Source organism: Oncorhynchus nerka, linkage group LG28 (genome assembly GCF_034236695.1).
Source record: "Oncorhynchus nerka isolate Pitt River linkage group LG28, Oner_Uvic_2.0, whole genome shotgun sequence".
Lineage (NCBI taxonomy): Eukaryota > Metazoa > Chordata > Actinopteri > Salmoniformes > Salmonidae > Oncorhynchus > Oncorhynchus nerka.
In genome coordinates, this window is record NC_088423.1 from 8638156 (window position 1) to 8658079 (window position 19924).

At 42.7% G+C, this 19924-nt stretch overlaps 1 pseudogene; it reads left to right on the forward strand.

The window, feature by feature from the left end:
* Positions 1 to 19924, forward strand: part of LOC115122763 (protein TANC2-like) — a 224648-nt pseudogene that overhangs the window by 112522 nt on the left and 92202 nt on the right.

Genomic DNA, 19924 nt, shown 5'->3' on the forward strand with positions numbered 1-19924 from the left:
GTGGGATTAAAATGGATTTAATTGTAATTCCTTGTCAACGATCTACACAAAATACTCTGTCAGAAAAATACTCTATCAGAAAAATGGAAGAAAAATGAAGAGGAAGATCACCATGGTGGGCACAGTTAGAAAGAACAAGCCAGAGCTCCCCTGCACTCATAACAAGGGGGAGAGAGGCCTTCTCATCAAAGTTTGCCTTCACCACCACTCTAGTTTCTTACCTCCCAAAGAGGAACAAGGACACGGTCCTCCTGATCACACTGCACAAAACTGCTGAGATCAGTGATCGTGAGGCCAGGAAGCCAGCCATCATCCTGGACTACAACCACAACAAAGGAGGCGTGGACAACCTGGACAAAGTGATTGGAATTCACAGCTGCAGGAGGATGACTGGCCGCTGGCCCCTGGTCATCTTCCATAACATCATTGATGTGTCCTCATACAATGCCTTTGTGAAATGGAACAAGATCAACCCTACCTAGATGCCTGATAAGTGGAACAAGAGGAGGTTGATCCTGGAGAAGCTGGGAAAGGCACATGTAACCCCACACATTCAAAGAAGAGAGCGCCTCCCCAGCACAGCAGCCTCTGCAGCACTTGTGAAAGCTGTTCAGGGGGCTGAATCTTGTCCTGATCCACCTGAGGCTGCAGCTGGGGCAGGAAAGAGGAGGAGATGCCAATTCTGCCCCCCAAAGAAGGACTGTAAAACAAATACTATGTGCTGCACATGTGAGAAATACATCTGCAAAGTCCATGCACACGCACTTGCATACTGTCCTACATATGCTAATTAGAGTTGATTGATTTATGTTCTTCACATTTTTGTAACTATTATCTTATTTTATTCGTATTAATTGTTGTTGTTTATACATCTTGTGGGTGGGGGTAATGGTTCAAATAAATGGGACAAGACTAGTATTTTGTAGTTGAATTCCTCATTGTAGAGTATTTAAGAATATATTACTATGTTGCCAAAAAAGTTCAAGACTGTTATTGTTTCCCTTCAAAACTACTTTCTGTACGTTTCTGCTACTTTCTTAGTGCTATACAAGTGCTATCTCTTGCTAAAAAAATGTATTTTTAGACCTATGCAGTACCTTTAGCAATAATAATAATAATAATAATACATCTCTACTTTAGTAAAGAAAACAAGATTGATAAGTGTGTTGTAATAAAAATGAGTGGTGTCCACTGATTAAATACAGTCTTTCCTCATTGTGAAGAGGGAAAACACAGATATTCACAAAGTTTGTGATGAATGAACAGTTGTTTCTTCATGCAAAATAGATTTGGGGTGTAAAATTCAATTAAGCTGCTTTATTTTAGGGGTTTAGTGAAGGTGGGTCATTTTTTAACCTTAGGACAAGGGGAGTATACAGAATATTATGACTACACAAGGGTTAAATCAAAACTGTATCTAGGCCACTCAGGAACATTCAATGTTGTATTGGTAAGAAACTACAGTGTAGATTAGGCCTTGTGTTTTTGATTATTGTCCTGCTGAAAGGTGAATTCATCTCCCAGTGTCTGTTGGAAAGCAGACTTTCCTCTAGGATGTTGCCTGTGTCATCGGAAAGGACCAGGGAGTTTTTTATGATAAAAAACTCCCTGGTCCTTGCCGATGACAAGCATACCCATAATATGATGCAGACACCACCATGCTTGACAATATAAAGAGTAGTACTCAGTGATCAAATCAAAATCAAATCACATTGATTTATATTGCCCTTCGTACATCAGCTGATATCTCAAAGTGCTGTACAGAAACCCAGCCTAAAACCCCAACAGCAAGCAATGCAGGTGTAGAAGCACGGTGGCTAGGAAAAACTCCCTAAAAAGGCCAAAACCTAGGAAGAAACCTAGAGAGGAACCAGGCTATGTGGGGTGGCCAGTCCTCTTCTGGCTGTGCCGGATGGAGATTATAACAGAACATGTTCAAATGTTCATAAATGACCAGCATGGTCAAATAATAATAATCACAGGCAGAACAGTTGAAACTGGAGCAACAGCACGGCCAGGTGAACTGGGGACAGCAAGGACTCATCATGCCAGGTAGTCCTGAGGCATGGTCCTAGGGCTCAGATCCTCCAAGAGAGAGAAAGAAAGAGAGAAATAGAGAGAGCATACTTAGATTCACACAGGACACCGGATAGGACAGGAGAAGTACTCCAGATATAAAAACTGGAGGCTGAGACAGGAGGGGTCAGGAGACACTGTGGCCCCATCCGATGATACCCCCGGACAGGGCCAAACAGGAAGGATATAACCCCACCCACTTTGCCAAAGCACAGCCCCCACACCACTAGAGGGATATCTTCAACCACCAACTTACCATCCTGAGACAAGTCCGAGTATAGCCCACAAAGATCTCCGCCACGGCACAACCCAAGGGAGGGCGCCAACCCAGACAGGAAGATCACATCAGTGACTCAACCCACTCAAGTGACGCACCCCTCATAGGGACGGCACGAAAGAGCACCAGTAAGCCAGTGACTCAGCCCCTGTAATAGGGTTAGAGGCAGAGAATCCCAGTGGAAAGAGGGGAACCAGCCAGGCAGAGACAGCAAGGGTGGTTTGTTGCTCCAGAGCCTTTCCGTTCACCTTCACACTCCTGGGCCAGACTACACTCAAGCATATGACCCACTGAAGAGATGAGTCTTCAGTAAAGACTTAAAGGTTGAGACCGAGTTTGCGTCTCTCACATGGGTAGGCAGACCATTCCATAAAAATAGAGCTCTATAGGAGAAAGCCCTGCCTCCAGCTGTTTGCTTAGAAATTCTAGGGACGATTAGTAGGCATGCGTCTTGTGACCATAGCGTACGTGTAGGTATGTACGGCAGGACCAAATCAGAGAGATAGGTAGGAGCAAGCCCATGTAATGCTTTGTAGGTTAGCAGTAAAACATTGAAATCAGCCCTTGCCTTAACAGGAAGCCAGTGTAGGGAGGCTAGCACTGGAGTAATATGATAATTTTGGGGGGTTCTAGTCAGGATTCTAGCAGCTGTATTTAGCACTAACTGAAGTTTATTCAGTGCTTTATCCAGGTAGCCGGAAAGTAGAGCATTGCAGTAGTCTAACCTAGAAGTGACAAAAGCATGGATTAATTTTTCTGCATCACTTTTGGACAGAAATTTCTGATTTTTGCAATGTTACGTAGATGGAAAAAAGCTGTCCTTGAAACAGTCTTTATATGTCCGTAAAAAGAGAGATCAGGGTCCAGAGTAACGCCGAGGTCCTTCACAGTTATTTGAGACGACTGTAGAACCATTCCGATTAATTGTCAGATTCAACAGAAGATCTCTTTGTTTCTTGGGACCTAGAACAAGCATCTCTGCTTTGTCCGAGATTAAAAGTAGAATGTTTGCAGCCATCCACTTCCTTATGTCTGAAACACAGGCTTCTAGCGAGGGCAATTTTGGGGCTTCACCGTGTTTCATTGAAATGTACAGCTGTGTGTCATCCGCATAGCAGTGAAAGTTAACATTATGTTTTCGAATGACATCCCCAACAGGTAAATATATTGTGAAAACAATAGTGGTCCTAAAACGGAACCTTGAGGAACACCGAAATTTACAGTTGATTTGTCAGAGGACAAACCATTCACAGAGACAAACTGATAGCTTTCCGACAGATAAGATCTAAACCAGGCCAGAACTTGTCTGTGTAGACCAATTTGGGTTTCCAATCTCTCCAAAAGAATGTGGTGATCGATGGTATCAAAAGCAGCACTAAAGTCTAGGAGCACAAGGACAGATGCAAAGCCTCGGTCTGATGCCATTAAAAGGTCATTTACCACCTTCACAAGTGCAGTCTCAGTGCTATGATGGGGTCTAAAACCAGACTGAAGCATTTCGTATACATTGTTTGTCTTCAGGAAGGCAGTGAGTTGATGTGCAACAGCCTTTTTTTTAATTTTGAGAGGAATGGAAGATTCGATATGGGCCGATAGTTTTTTATATTTTCTGGGTCAAGGTTTGGCTTTTTCAAGAGAGGCTTTATTACTGCCACTTTTAGTGAGTTTTGTACACATCCGGTGGATAGAGAGCCATTTATTATGTTCAACATTAGGAGGGCCAAGCACAGGAAGCAGCTCTTTCAGTAGTTCATTTGAGTGTCTCTCTTGATCCTAGGTCCTGGCAGAGTTGTGCATACTCAGGACAACTGAGCTTTGAAGGAATACGCAGATTTAAAGAGGAGTCCGTAATTTGCTTTCTAATAATCATGATCCTTTCCTCAAAGAAATTGATGAATATATTACTGCTGAAGTGAAAGCCATCCTCTCTTGGGGAATGCTGCTTTTTAGTTAGCTTTGCGACAGTGTCAAAAAGGAATTTCGGATTGTTCTTATTTTCCTCAATTAAGTTGGAAAAATAGAATGATCAAGCAGCAGTAAGGGCTCTTCGATACTGCACGGTACTGTCTTTCCAAGCTAGTCGGAAGACTTCCAGTTTGGTGTGGCTCCATTTCCATTCCAATTTTCTGGAAGCTTGCTTCAGAGCTCACGTATTTTCTGTGTACCAGGGAGCTAGTTTCTTATGAGAAATGTTTTTCGTTTTTAGGGGTGCAACTGCATCTAGGGTATTGCGTAAGGTTAAATTGAGTTCCTCAGTTAGGTGGTTAATTGATTTTTGTCCTCTGATGTCCTTGGGTAGACAGAGGGAGTCTGGAAGGACATCAAGGAATATTTGTGTTGTCTGTGAATTTATAGCACAATATTTGATGTTCCTTGGTTGGGGTCAGAGCAGATTTTTTGTTGCAATTGCAAACGTAATAAAATGGTGGTCCGATAGTCCAGGATTATGAGGAAAAACATGAAGATCCACAACATTTATTCCATGGGACAAGACTAGGTCTAGAGTATGACTGTGACAGTGAGTAGGTCCAGAGACATGTTGGACAAAACCCACTGAGTCGATGATGGCTCGAAAGCCTTTTGGAGTGGGTCTGTGGACTTTTCCATGTGAATATTAAAGTCACCAAAGATTAGAATATTATCTGCTATGACTACAAGGTCCGATAGGAATTCAGGGAACTCAATGAGGAACGCTGTATATGGCCCTGGAGGCCTGTAAACAGTAACTATAAAAAGTGATTGAGTAGGCTGCATAGATTTCATGACTAGAAGGTCAAAAGACTAAAACGTCTTTTTTTTTTTGTAAATTGAAATTTGCTATCGTAAATGTTAGCAACACCTCCGCCTTTGCGGGATGCACGGGGGATATGGTCACTAGTGTAGCCAGGAGGTGAGGCCTCATTTAACACAGTAAATTCATCAGGCTTAAGCCATGTTTCAGTCAGGCCAATCACATCAAGATTATGATCAGTGATTAGTTCATTGACTCTAATTGCCTTTGAAGTAAGGGATCTAACATTAAGTAGCCCTATTTTGAGATATGGGGTATCATGATCTTTTTCAATAATGACAGGAATGGAGGAGGTCTTTATCTCAGTGAGATTGCTAAGGCGAACATCGCCATGTTTAGTTTTGCCCAACCTAGGTCGAGGCACAGACACGGTCTTAATGGGGATAGCTGAGATGACTATACTGACTGTGCTAGAGGCAGACTCCACAATGCTGGTTAACAGCCTGCTGCCTGGCCTGCACCCTATTTCATTGTGGAGCTAGAGGAGTTAGAGCCCTGTCTATGTTGGTAGATAAGATGAGAGCACCCCTCCTAGCTAGGATGGAGTCCGTCGCTCCTCAGCAGCTAAGGCTTGGTCCTGTTTGTGGGTGAGTCCCAGAAAGAGGGCCAATTACAGTGGGGCAAAAAAGTATTTAGTCAGCCACCAATTGTGCAAATTCTCCCACTTAAAAAGATGAGAGAGGCCTGTAATTTTCATCATAGGTATACTTCAACTATGACAGACAAAATTAGAAGAAAAAAAATCCAGAAAATCACATTGTAGGATTTTTAATGAATTTATTTGCAAATTATGGTGGAAAATAAGTATTTGCAAACAGGATGCATGTTTTGGAATATTTTTATTCTGTACAGGCTTCCTTCTTTTCACTCTGTCATTTGATCCATCCTCAGTTATCTCCTATCACTGCCAACTATGTAACTGTTTTAAAGTCACCATTGGCCTCATGGTGAAATCCCTGAGTGGCTTCCTTCCTCCCCACGAACTGAGCTAGGAAGGACGTCTATATCTTTTTAGTGACTGTGTGTATTGATACACCATCAAAAGTGTAATGAATCATTTCACCATGCTCAAAGGGATATTCAATGTCTGTATATATTTTTTCTCTCCCATCTCCCAATAGGTGCCCTTCTTTGGCATGGGCGAGCACTGCAAAATAAATGTACACAAACATGTTATTCAATCATTGCACCCACACTTCTCACGTGCATCAACGAACGTCTGCATAGAACTCTAAAATAGAACGTGGTTCTATTTGCGCTGCCCTCTCCCATCTCCTCATTGGTTTTGCTAGCTAGCTAAAATGCCTTAAATGTTTAATGCTTTTCGACCTGTCCCCAAATTAATATAGATGGTTCAGAGTTCATTTTGATATTTCAACCTGCGGACGCACGTGCACGAGAGGTGTGGTCAGCACGTGAGGGACCTTACAGACAATTGTATGTGTGGGGTACAGAGATGAGGTAGTCATACAAAAATCATGTTAAACACTATTATTGCAACTTATTATGCGACTTGTATAACACATTTTTACTCTTGAACTTATTCAGGCTTGCCAAAACAAAAGGGTTGAATCCTTATTGACTCGAGACATTTTAGCTTTTCAATTTGTATTAATTTGTAAACATTTGAAAAAACATAATTACACTTTGACATTATGAGGTATTGTGTGTAGGCCTGTGACTAATTTAAATTCAGGATGTAATAAAACAATAAAACAAAATGTGGAAAAAGTCAAGGGCTGTGTTTACTTTCTGCAGGCACTGTATATATATATATATATATAATAATATAATATATATATTACCTACCATTAAAAAGTTTTGTTTCACTTACAAATGTCCATGTTTTTGAAAGGAAAGAAAATTGAAATAACATCAAATTGATCAGAGATACAGTGTAGACAATGTTAATGTTGTAAATGACTATTGTAACTGGAAACGGCAGATTTTTTTATGGAATATCTACATAGGTGTACAGAGGCCCATTATCAGCCACCATCACTCCTGTTTTCCAATTTTTAACCAGGTAGTCTAGTTGAGAACAAGTTCTCATTTGCAACTGCGACCTGGCCAAGATAAAGCGTAGCAATTCAACACAGAGTTAGACATGGAATAAACAAAACATACAGTCAATAATACAGTAGAACAAAAGAAAACAAAAAGTCTATATACAGTGAGTGCAAATGAGGTAAGTTATTAAGGAAATAAATAGGCCATGGTGTCGAAGTAATTACAATATAGCAGTTAAACACTGGAATGGTAGATCGGCAGAAGATGAATGTGCAGGTAGACATACTGGGGTGCAAAGGAGCAAAATAAATAAATAAATAAATATCAGTATGGGGATGAGGTAGGTACATAGATGGGCTGTTTACAGGCTAAGTACAGGTGCAGTGATCTGTAAACTGCTCTGACAGCTGGTGCTTAACCTGTTGCGTCGAGCAATCCCGTATCCGGGAGCGTAATTATAGCCTCAAGCTCATTACCATAACGCAACGTTAACTATTCATGAAAATCGCAAATGAAATGAAATAAATATATTGGCTCACAAGCTTAGCCTTTTGTTAACAACACTGTCATCTCAGATTTTCAAAATATGCTTTTCAACCATAGCTACACAAGCATTTGTGTAAGAGTATTGATAGCTAGCATAGCATTAAGCCTAGCATTCAGCAGGCAACATTTTCACAAAAACAAGAAAAGCATTCAAATAAAATCATTTACCTTTGAAGAACTTCGGATGTTTTCAATGAGGAGACTCTCAGTTAGATAGCAAATGTTCAGTTTTTCCAAAAATATTATTTGTGTAGGAGAAATCGCTCCGTTTGGTTCATCACGTTTGCCTAAGAAAACCCCCCGAAAATTCAGTCATTACAACGCCAAACTTTTTTCCAAATTAACTCCATAATATCAACAGAAATATGGCAAACGTTGTTTAGAATCAATCCTCAAGGTGTTTTTCACATATCTATTCGATGATAAGTCATTCGTGGCAGTTTGGTTTCTCCTCTGAACCAAATGGTAAAATACACGCAGCTGGAGATTGCGCAATAATTGCAACGGAGGACACCAAGCGGGGCACCTGGTAAATGTAGTCTCTTATGGTCAATCTTCCAATGATATGCCTACAAATACGTCACAATGCTGCAGACACCTTGGGGGAAATGACAGAAAGTGTAGGCTCATTCCTTGCGCATTCACAGCCATATAAGGAGACATTGGAACAAAGCGCATTCAAAATCTGGGGCATTTCCTGTTTGAAATTTCATCTTGGTTTCGCCTGTAGCATCAGTTCTGTGGCACTCACAGATAATATCTTTGCAGTTTTGGAAACGTCAGAGTGTCTTCTTTCCAAAGCTGTCAATTGTATGCATAGTCGAGCATCTTTTCGTGACAAAATATCTTGTTTAAAACGGGAACGTTTTTCATCCAAAATATTTAATAGTGCCCCCTAATGCATAATGTAAACATATGTTTCCCATGCCAATAAAGCACTTCATTTGAATTGAATTGAGAGTGTCATCATGATGAAATGATCCCCCTGGACTGAATGGTGGAGAGTTGTGGTGTTACATGTTGCTTTAGCAAGATATATTATGGACTGTATAGGTATGGACTGATGCAGTGTGGCTAACCAATTAGACAGGTGTGGCATGCTAGCTGTTAGTGGTAGCTGTTTTCCTGTAGTGCTGTTTTACTGTAGTGGTGTTATGCTGTATTGGTGTTATGCTGTAGTGCTGTTATACTGTAGTGCTGTAATAGTGTGGTGTTATAGTGTATTGGTGTTATACTGTAGTGGTGTTATACTGTAGTGGTGTTATAGTGTAGTAGTGTCATGCCGTAGTGGTGTTTTTCTGTTGTGGTGTTTTTCTGTAGTGGTGTTTTTCTGTAGTGGTGTTATGCTTTAGTGGTGTTATGCTGAAGTGGTGTTATGTTATAGTGCTGTTATACTGTGGTGGTGTTATGTTGTAGTGGTGTTTTGCTGTAGTGGTGCTATGTTGTAGTGGTGTTATGTTGTAGTGGTGTTATGTTGTAGTGGTGTTATGCTGTAGTGGTGTTATGCTGTAGTGGTGTTATGCTGTAGTGGTGTTATGCTGTAGTGGTGTTATGCTGTAGTGGTGTTACGCTGTAGTGGTGTTACGCAGTAGTGGTGTTATAGTGTATAGGTGTTATAGTGTTGTGGTGTTATACTGTAGTGGTGTTACGCCGTAGTGGTGTTATGCTGTAGTGGTGTTATACTGTAGTGGTGTTATACTGTAGTGGTGTTATGCTGTGTGGTGTTATGCTGTAGTGGTGTTATGCTGTAGTGGTGTTATGCTGTAGTGGTGTTACGCTGTAGTGGTGTTACGCTGTAGTGGTTTTATGCTGTAGTGGTTTTATGCTGAAGTGGTGTTATGTTATTGTGGTGTTTTGCTTAAGATGTGTTATAGTGTAGTGGTGTTATAGTGTAGTGGTGTTATACTGTAGTCGTGTTTTCCTGTAGTGGTGTTATGCTGTAGGGGTGTTACACTGTAGTGGTGTTATGCTGTTGTGGTGTTATGCTGTAGTGGTGTTATACTGGAGTGGTGTTATGCTGTTGTGGTATTATAGTGTAGTGGTGTTATGCTGTAGTGGTATTATAGTGTAGTGGTGTTATACTGTAGTGGTATTATAGTGTAGTGGTGTTATGCTGTAGTGGTATTATAGTGTAGTGGTATTATAGTGTAGTGGTGTTATACTGTAGTGGTGTTATACTGTAGTGGTGTTATGCTGTAGTGGTGTTATGCTGTAGTGGTGTTTGTGGTATTATAGTGTAGTGGTGTTATACTGTAGTGGTGTTATGTTGTAGTGGTGTTATACTGTAGTGGTGTTATGTTGTAGTGGTGTTATGCTGTAGTGGTGGTATGCTGTAGTGGTGTTATGCTGTAGTGGTGTTATGCTGTTGTGGTGTTATGCTGTTGCGGTGTTATAGTGTAGTGGTGTTATACTGGAGTGGTGTTATACTGGAGTGGTGTTATGCTGTAGTGGTGTTATGCTGTAGTGGTGTTATGCTGTAGTGGTGTTATGCTGTTGTGGTGTTATACTGTAGTGGTGTTATACTGTAGTGGTATTATAGTGTAGTGGTGTTATACTGTAGTGGTGTTATAGTGTAGTGGTATTATAGTGTAGTGGTGTTATACTGTAGTGGTGTTATACTGTAGTGGTGTTATGATGTTGTGGTATTATAGTGTAGTGGTGTTATACTGTAGTGGTGTTATGTTGTAGTGGTGTTATACTGTAGTGGTGTTATGTTGTATTGGTGACATGCTGTAGTGGTGGTATGTTGTAGTGGTGTTATACTGTAGTGGTGTTATGTTGTAGTGGTGTTATACTGTAGTGGTGTTATGTTGTAGTGGTGTTATGTTGTAGTGGTGTTATGTTGTAGTGGTGTTATGCTGTAGTGGTGTTATGCTGTAGTGGTGTTATGTTGTAGTGGTGTTATACTGTAGTGGTGTTATGTTGTAGTGGTGTTACGCTGTAGTGGTGTTACGCAGTAGTGGTGTTATACTGTAGTGGTGTTATGTTGTAGTGGTGTTATACTGTAGTGGTGTTATGTTGTAGTGGTGTTATGCTGTAGTGGTGGTATGCTGTAGTGATGTTATACTGTAGTGGTGTTATAATGTAGTGGTGTTAAGCTGTAGTGGTGTTGTGCTGTAGTGGTGATATAGTGTAGTGGTGTTAAGCTGTAGTGGTGTTGTGCTGTAGTGGTGATATAGTGTAGTGGTGTTATACCCTAGTGGTGTTACGCCGTAGTGGTGTTATGCTGTTGTGGTGTTATACTGTAGTGGTGTTATGCTTTGTGGTGTTATGCTGTTGTGGTATTGCTGTTGTGGTGTTTTAGTGTAGTGGTGTTGTACTGTAGTGGTGTTATTCTGTAGTGGTGTTATGCTGTTGTGGTATTATAGTCTAGTGTTATACTGTAGTGGTGTTTTCCTGTAGTGGTGTTATAGTGTAGTGGTATCATGCCGTTGTGGTGTTTTTCTGTAGGTGTCTTATGCTGTAGTGGTGTTATGCTGTAGTGGTTTTATGCTGAAGTGGTTTTATGATATTGTGGTGTTTTGCTTTAGATGTGTTATAGTGTAGTGGTGTTATGGTGTAGTGGTGTTACACTGTCGTCGTGTTTTCCTGTAGTGGAGTTATGCTTTAGTGGTGTTATGTTATAGTGGTGTTATACTGTAGTGGTGTTATGCTGTAGTGGTGTTATGCTGTTGTGGTATTATAGTGTAGTGGTGTTATGCTGTAGTGGTGTTATGATGTTGTGGTATTATAGTGTAGTGGTGTTATACTGTGGTGTTATGCTATAGTGGTATTATACTGTAGTGGTGTTATACTGTAGTGGTGGTATGCTGTAGTGGTGGTATGCTGTAGTGTTGGTATGCTGTAGTGGTGTTATGCTGTAGTGGTGTTATGCCGTTGTGTGGGCATGCTGTAGTGGTGTTATACTGTAGTGGTGGTATGCTGTAGTGGTGGTATGCTGTAGTGGTGACATGCTGTAGTGGTGACATGCTGTAGTGGTGTTATAGTGTAGTGGTGTTATGCCGTAGTGGTGGGGTGTATAGAGAGATATGTAAGAGAGGTTCATTAAGGAATGTAGGGAATAGGGTGCCATTTTGGATGTATTCTGTGACTCATCATTGACCCCTGCCATGTGTGTTCCCTCTGTAAAGTCACATATTCCCATATTTCCTTACCAAATATATATATATATATATAACAGCTAATGTTGTTTTTTGTATCCATGAAAAGACATTGAGCCCCTCAAGGGTGGCAATATGAGGGTACGAAATGATACGTTTTTTGTATTACCCTTAAATCAGTATACTATAAACTTTCAGTTGGGCTGTAGTAGGTATGATTCTTACAGTAGCTGGGATCTCTTCAGTATAGCTAAAGCCTACTGACTGAGGGAAGAGGGGGACCTTTCTTTATCTCCAAAAATCAAGCCATTAATTGCCTTTCCCCTCTCCTCCCCTCCACCTCCCCACCCCTCTACCTACACCCATCCACCTACCACTCCTCCACCCCTTCACCACTCTTCCCCTCAACCTCCCCACCTCTTCACCCTTCCACCTCTCCACCCCTCCATCACACCTCCCCACCCCTCCATCACACCTCCCCACCACTCCACCCCTCCATCACTCCTCCCCTCCACCTCTTCCACCTCTCCACCCCTCCATCACTCCTCCCCTCCACCTCTTCCACCTCTCCATCACACCTCCCCACCTCTCCACCCCTCCATCACTCCTCCCCTCCACCTCTTCCACCTCTCCACCCCTCCATCACTCCTCCCCTCCACCTCCCACCTCTCCATCACACCTCTTCCACCCTCCATCACACCTCCCCACCCCTCCATCACTCCTCCCCTCCACCTCCCCACCTCTCCACCCCTCCATCACTCCTCCCCTCCACCTCTTCCACCCCTCCATCACTCCTCCCCTCCTGTTTAAAGCTCTCTCTCTCACACACTCAGCAATGCTGTGGAATCATTCTGCTGCTAGATATAAAATGGAAGCTTCAGTACTGCTGGTTCCTGAGAATGATAAACCTACACAGAACCCTATGGAGTCTCAACATGTGACTACTTCCTCCTCTCCTATTGATGTGGTCTCAAATGTCTTGGTGTTCTGGGCTGTGTTGTAACTAGTACTGTCATCTGACTCTGTGTTTCTCCTCCAGGGCCTGGCTGGTAACCAGAGGATCAGTCCATGCTCCACCCTGACCAGCAGCACAGCCTCCCCCCCGGCCGGCTCCCCCTGCTCCACCCTGCGGCCTGGCACCGATGGTGCCATGCCCAGGGGTAACCAGGATAACAAGGACCACGCCTACGGATCTGTCTACAGCCCCACCTCCACCCTGGAGAGCCGGGACAGCGGCATCATCGGTGAGGGGGGTGGACTATATACACACACACATATGCACATCGTAAGAGACGCACACAAGCATACACACTCAAAACACACACACATACACACACTCAGAACACACGCGCATACACACTCAAAACCCACACACACACAGTCAGAACACACGCGAATACACACTCAGAACACACGCACACGCTCAGAACACAAAACCCTGTTTATTCCTTAGAGAAAACAGGACACAGTATATCAGAGAACAGTATATCAGTCAGATAGCTTTTCATGTGTAGTATACTACAGACATTTACATGACTGGTTGTGTCGTTGGGTCATCGAGCATGGTCGTAGCAAAGGCAACCCTAGCCCTTGATCATGACTCTCAGTTCCATTACATTACACATAAGAGTCATTGGACGAAGGGGTCTTCTGTATGTTTTGTTTTGTAAATAGCCCTGACTCTTGGTCTGAACATTAACATGCAACACTTGCGTTACGGTTTTGGAAGCATAAGGACCTTATCTTTCATGTTAGCGAGTATTAATTTTCTAGAAAACAAAATGTTAAAACACACCTTTATAGGGTTAGTGTTTCCACACGGCCATATGTCCATGTTACAGTGCATGTTTACTGAAGACAGATGGAAGACAAAGGGACGACCTGTGTTAATTAGCTATCTACAGTAGCATGTTTACTGAAGACAGATGGAAGACAAAGGGACGACCTGTGTTAGTTAGCTATCTACAGTAGCATGTTTACTGAAGACAGATGGAAGACAAAGGGACGACCTGTGTTAATTTGCTATCTACAGTAGCATGTTTACTGAAGACAGATGGAAGACAAAGGGACGACCTGTGTTAATTAGCTATCTACAGTAGCATGTTTACTGAAGACAGATGGAAGACAAAGGGACGACCTGTGTTAATTAGCTATCTACAGTAGCTGTTCATGAAGACAGATGGAAGACAAAGTGCAATTATCTATCTACAGTGCATGTTTACTGAAGACAGATGGAAGACAAAGGGACGACCTGTGTTAATTATCTATCTACAGTAGCATGTTTACTGAAGACAGATGGAAGACAAAGGGATGACCTGTGTTAATAAGCTATCTACAGTGCATGTTTACTGAAGACAGATGGAAGACAAAGGGACGACCTGTGTTAATAAGCTATCTACAGTGCATGTTTACTGAAGACAGATGGAAGACAAAGGGACGACCTGTGTTAATTATCTATCTACAGTAGCATGTTTACTGAAGACAGATGGAAGACAAAGGGACGACCTGTGTTAATTAGCTATCTACAGTAGCATGTTTACTGAAGACAGATGGAAGACAAAGGGACGACCTGTGTTAATTAGCTATCTACAGTAGCATGTTTACTGAAGACAGATGGAAGACAAAGGGACGACCTGTGTTAATTAGCTATCTACAGTAGCATGTTTACTGAAGACAGATGGAAGACAAAGGGATGACCTGTGTTAATTAGCTATCTACAGTAGCATGTTTACTGAAGACAGATGGAAGACAAAGGGACGACCTGTGTTAATTAGCTATCTACAGTAGCATGTTTACTGAAGACAGATGGAAGACAAAGGGACGACCTGTGTTAATTAGCTATCTACAGTAGCATGTTCCGAACACCTTTGTGTAATGGAAGAAGGCCTCCAGAAACATGTTGTCACTGATATATACTATCAGCTAAAACTGTGATAAAACCGGTTAAAACGTAGTACAGTAAGTGTGTATTTTGCATTTGTGAAATTATTTGGATGTAATAAGAAAGTTAAGGGCTTTATGTTACAGACCTATATCCATCCTGCCCTGCCTTTCTAAAGTCTTCAAAAGCCAAGTGAACAAACAGATCACCGACCATCTTGAATCCCACCGTACCTTCTCCGCTATGCAATCCCATTTCCGAGCTGGTCACGGGTGCACCTCAGCCACGCTCAAGGTCCTAAACGATATCATAACCACTATCGATAGAAAAGAATACCCTGCAGCCGTCTTCATCGACCTGGCCAAGGCTTTCGACTCTGTCAATCACCACATTCTTATCGGCAGACTCAACAGCCTTCGTTTCTCTAATGACTGCCTCGCCTGGTTCACTAACTACTTCCCAGATAGAATTCAGTGTGTCAAATCTTAGGGCCTGTTGCCACAGGGTTCAATTCTCGTGCCGACTCTTTTCTCTGTATATATCAATGATGTTGCTCTGGCTGCTGGTGAGTCTCTGATCCACCTCTACGCAGACGACACCATTCTGTATACATCTGACCCTTCTTTGGACACTGTGTTAGCAAACCTTGAAAGAGCCTCCAACTGCTCTTAAACGCTAGTAAAACTAAATGCATGCTCTTTAGCCGATCGCTACCCACACCTGCCCGCCTAGCATCACTACTCTGGACGGTTCTGACTTAGAATATGTGGACAACTGTAAATAGGTAGGTGTCTGGCTAGACTGTAAACTCTCCTTCCAGACTCACATGAATCATCTTCTTAAATCTAGAATTGGCTTCCTATTTCGCAACAAAGCCTTCTTCACTCATACTGCCAAACATACCCTCGTAAAACTGACTATCCTGACGATTCTTGAATTTGGCGATGTCATTTACAAAATAGCCTCCAACACTCTACTCAGCAAATTGGATGCAGTCTATCACAGTGCCATCCATTGTGTCACCAAAGCCCCATATACTACTCACTATTACGACCTGTATGCTCTCGTTGGCTGGTCCTCGCTACATATTCATCTCCAAACCCACTGGCTCCAGGTCATCTAGAAGTCTTTGCTAGGTAAAGCTCCGCCTTTTCTCAGCTCACTGGTCACCATAGCAACACCCACCCGTAGCACGCGCTCCAGCAGGTATATTTCACTGGTCATCCCCAAAGCCAACACCTACTTTGGCCGCCTTTCCTTCCAGTTCTCTGCTGCCAATGACTGGAACAAATTTCAAACATCACTGAAGCTGGAAACTTATATCTCCCTCACTAACTTCAAGCATCGGCTGTTAGAGCAGCTCACCGATCGCTGTAGCTGTACACAGCCCATCTGTAAATAGCCCATCCAACCAACTACCTGTTGTTTATCCCATGTGTAACTCTGTGTTGTTGTTTTTGTCATACTGCTTTGCTTATCTTGGCCATGTCGCAGTTGTAAATGAGAAATTGTTCTCAACTGGCCTACCTGGTTAAATAAATGTGAAATAAAGGTGAAATAAAAAATAAATGTTTCTGGAACCCGAATCGCAATTGAGAATCGATTCACGTTTAGATGGAGTATGTGTCTGTTTTGTCTTCCAGAGAGAGTCTATGTTAGGCCCCTTAAGAGTACATCTTGGGCTAAGGCAACGCTTCCTTCACTCTTATCCCTGACCCCTCTCCTCTACTCCGGTTGTTCCTTCCTTCCTTCCTTCCAGCCACCCTGACTACCTACCCTGAGAACGCTGAGCGTGGGGGTAAATACAGTGAGGGGGGTTTCTCGCAGGGCAGCAACCTGAAGCTGTGGCAGAGCCAGAAGTCTGGTATGGATTCGTTCCTGTACCGTGTGGACGAGAACATGGCTGCCTCCACCTACAGCCTCAACAAGATCCCAGAGAGACACCTGGACAGCATGTCTGCCCACTCCATCCCTCTGTGCCTCATGCCTCGCCCTAACTCTGTCGCAGGTGAGTCAAATTCAAATCAAATCAAATTGAACTTGTCACATGCATCCGAATACAACAGGTGCAATGCTAACTTGCCCCTTTACCAACAATGCAGTTTAAAGACAGAAAAGTGTTAAGAAAGTATTTACTAAAATAAACTGAAGTGGATTTTTTTTTTTTTTTAAGAAAGTGACAATGCATGGATAATAAACAGAGTAGCAGCAGTAAGTGTTGAGTAAAATATAGAACAAATAATTGAACAGCAGCAGTAAAATAACAATAGTGTGGCTATATACAGGGGGTACCGGTACAGAGTCAATGTGCGGGGGCACCGGTTAGTCGAGGTAATATGTACATGTAGGTAGAGTTAATTTGACTATGCATAGATAATGAACAGAGAGTAGCAGCAGTGTAAAAGAGGGATCTGGGTATCCCTTTGATTAGCTGTTCAGCAGTCTAATGACTTGGGGGTAGAAGCTGTTAAGAAGCCTTTTGGACCTCGACTTGGTGCTCCGGTACAGCTTGCCGTGCGGTAGCAGAGAAAACAGTCTATGTCTAGGGTGGCTAGAGTTTTACCATTTTTAGGGCCTTCCTCTGACACCGCCTGATATAGAGGTCCTGGATTGCAGGAAGCTTGGCCCCAGTGATGTACTGGGCCATATGCACTACCCTCTGTAGTGCCTTGCGGTCGGAGGCAGAGCAGTTGCCATACCAGGCAGTGATCCAACCAGTCATGCCCTCTATGGTGCAGCTGTAAAACCTTTTGAGGATCTGACGACACATGCCAAATCTTTTCAGTCTCTGATGTGGAATAGGCATTGTCGTGCCCTCTTTACGACTGTCTTAGTGTGTTTGGACCATGATAGTTTGTTGGTGATGTGGACACCAAGGAACTTGATGCTCTCAAACTGCACCACTGTAGCCCCATCGATGAGAATGGGGGGTGCGCTCGGTCTTCCTTTTACTATAGTCCACAATCATCTTCTTTGCCTTGATCACACGGCCAGGTCTCTGACCTCCTCCCTATAGCCTGTCTCATCGTTGTCGGTGATCAGGCCTACCACTGTTGTGTCATCGGCAAACTTGATGATGGTGTTGGAGTCGGGCCTGGCCGTGCAGTCATGAGTGAACAGGAAGTACAGGAGGGGACTGAGCATGCACCCCTGAGGTGCCCACTTGTTGAGGATCAGTGTGGTGGATGTGTTGTTACCTACCCTTATCACTTGGGGTCGGCCCGTCAGGAAGTCCAGGATCCAGTTGCGGAGAGAGGTGTTTAGTCCCAGGGTCCTTAGCTTAGTAATGAGCTTTGAGGGCACTATGGTGTTGAATGCTGAGCTGTAGTTAATGAATATTATTCTTACATAGGTGTTCTTTATGTCCAGCCATAACCAGCCTTTGAAAGCCCTTCGTGGCTACAGACGTGAGTGCTACGGGTCATTAATCTTTCAGACAGGTTACCTTAGTGTTCTTGGGCACAGGGACTAAGGTGGTCTGCTTGAAACATGTTGGTATTACAGACTTGGTCAGGGACAGGTTGAAACTGTCAGCTCATGCTCACATGTCCTGATAATCCATCTGGCCCTGCGGCCTTGTGAATGTTGCCCTGTTAAAAGGTCGGCTACAGATAGCATTATTACACATTCATCCGGAACAGCTAATGCTCTCATGCATGCTTCGGTGTTGCTTGCCAACGAGCGAGCATAGAAGCTATTTCAGCTCATCTGCGTAGTTGTTGATGAAGTTCGCTGCACTCGCCACAAGTCCTCATGCTTCAGGTGTAACCTGTGCTTGCTTGGGCCAGCTCTTGTTTTGATGGGAGGTATTAGACTGTTCTCCTTGTATGACTGGTGGAGGTCAGGTGAGTTTTACTGATGCTGAAAGACAAATTCCAGATACAAATATTTTGGCATTATTATACAATAGATAGCCATAACCAGAGTCAGACAGACCTGGCTAACTTGATGGGTAATGTAATCACCTGGTGAAGTGGAGTCTTTTGTTTAGACATGCTGTTATAACAATGAGCCATAATCCTAATCCATAGAGTACAGCAAAATACAAACCGATTGAATAGGTTCGATGTTTGCTAGTTAGCTATCTAACATTAGGCTTTAACTAGCATTGCAAAATTGCTTTCTGAGATAATGTTACTACAGACAGATCATAAACTAAATGTTAACTAGCAAGCCAGCCATCTAACGTCAGCTAGCCGGCATCTGGCACACTCAGACGAGTGTGCTCTGAAATGGATACTTGCATAGTTAAATCTTTTGTCAAAAGTTTCTACACAATACTTTTTTTTAAAGCCACGTTAGACAGGATTACCTACACAAACTGACCAGCTGAAATAGATAGAAGTGTGCTATATGGCAGACCAATTCAAACACATCTCTCGGCATGTCCAACCCACTGTCACGCTGTTATAAATGATTCGGGAGACAGACGCAGGAATGCGTATTTTTTTTATTTTATTGTACCCAAATTACGGCGTGTTGTGTAAAGGCACGGAGACTAAGACCTAACAAACACTATACAAAAACACAGGGTTGAAACCATAACAAAATAGCGAGGAGTACCTTGAATAAATAACACACGCGTACAATGATTAACACACGGGACGAGGTCCGTAATCACCTGCGCAATCCACAAGGGCACGAAAGCCCAATACACACAGCACAGGTACTCACACGCACCAACAGGTGCCAGGTCGCAGTTGGCCAGGTCGCAGTTGTAAAGGAGAACTTGTTCTCAACTAGCCTACCTGGTTAAATAAAGATTATTATTATTATTATTTTTTAAACAGACATTGTAACAATAATCGACACCCCAATGGAAACCGAAGGGCACATATATACAAGTACTAGTCAATGTGAATAGGGTACAGGTGTGCGAATGAAAGTTCCGGAGGGATGCGTGACACCCACTCATTATCTCAGCCAATCATATGTAGCGGGAAGGTTGCTGGCTTTTCCTGTGGCTTAACCAACTATGCTGGTTATTTAACAATTTTATTCGTATTTACAGATGCCAAAAAAACTATTTAGATTTTTTTTTTACGTTTACGTTCAAACAGCTCTCCTGTAAAGTAGTGACCCGCGACATACGCCTAGCTTCCTGAAACAAGTCACATATAACCTACACATATATCCTAACCTTTGACCTACAGATGAACCTTGACTGTGACCTTATGAAGTGTCCCTCCTCCCCCTGTTTCTCTAAACAGAGCAAGAGAATGATGACAGTCATTTGTTTGATT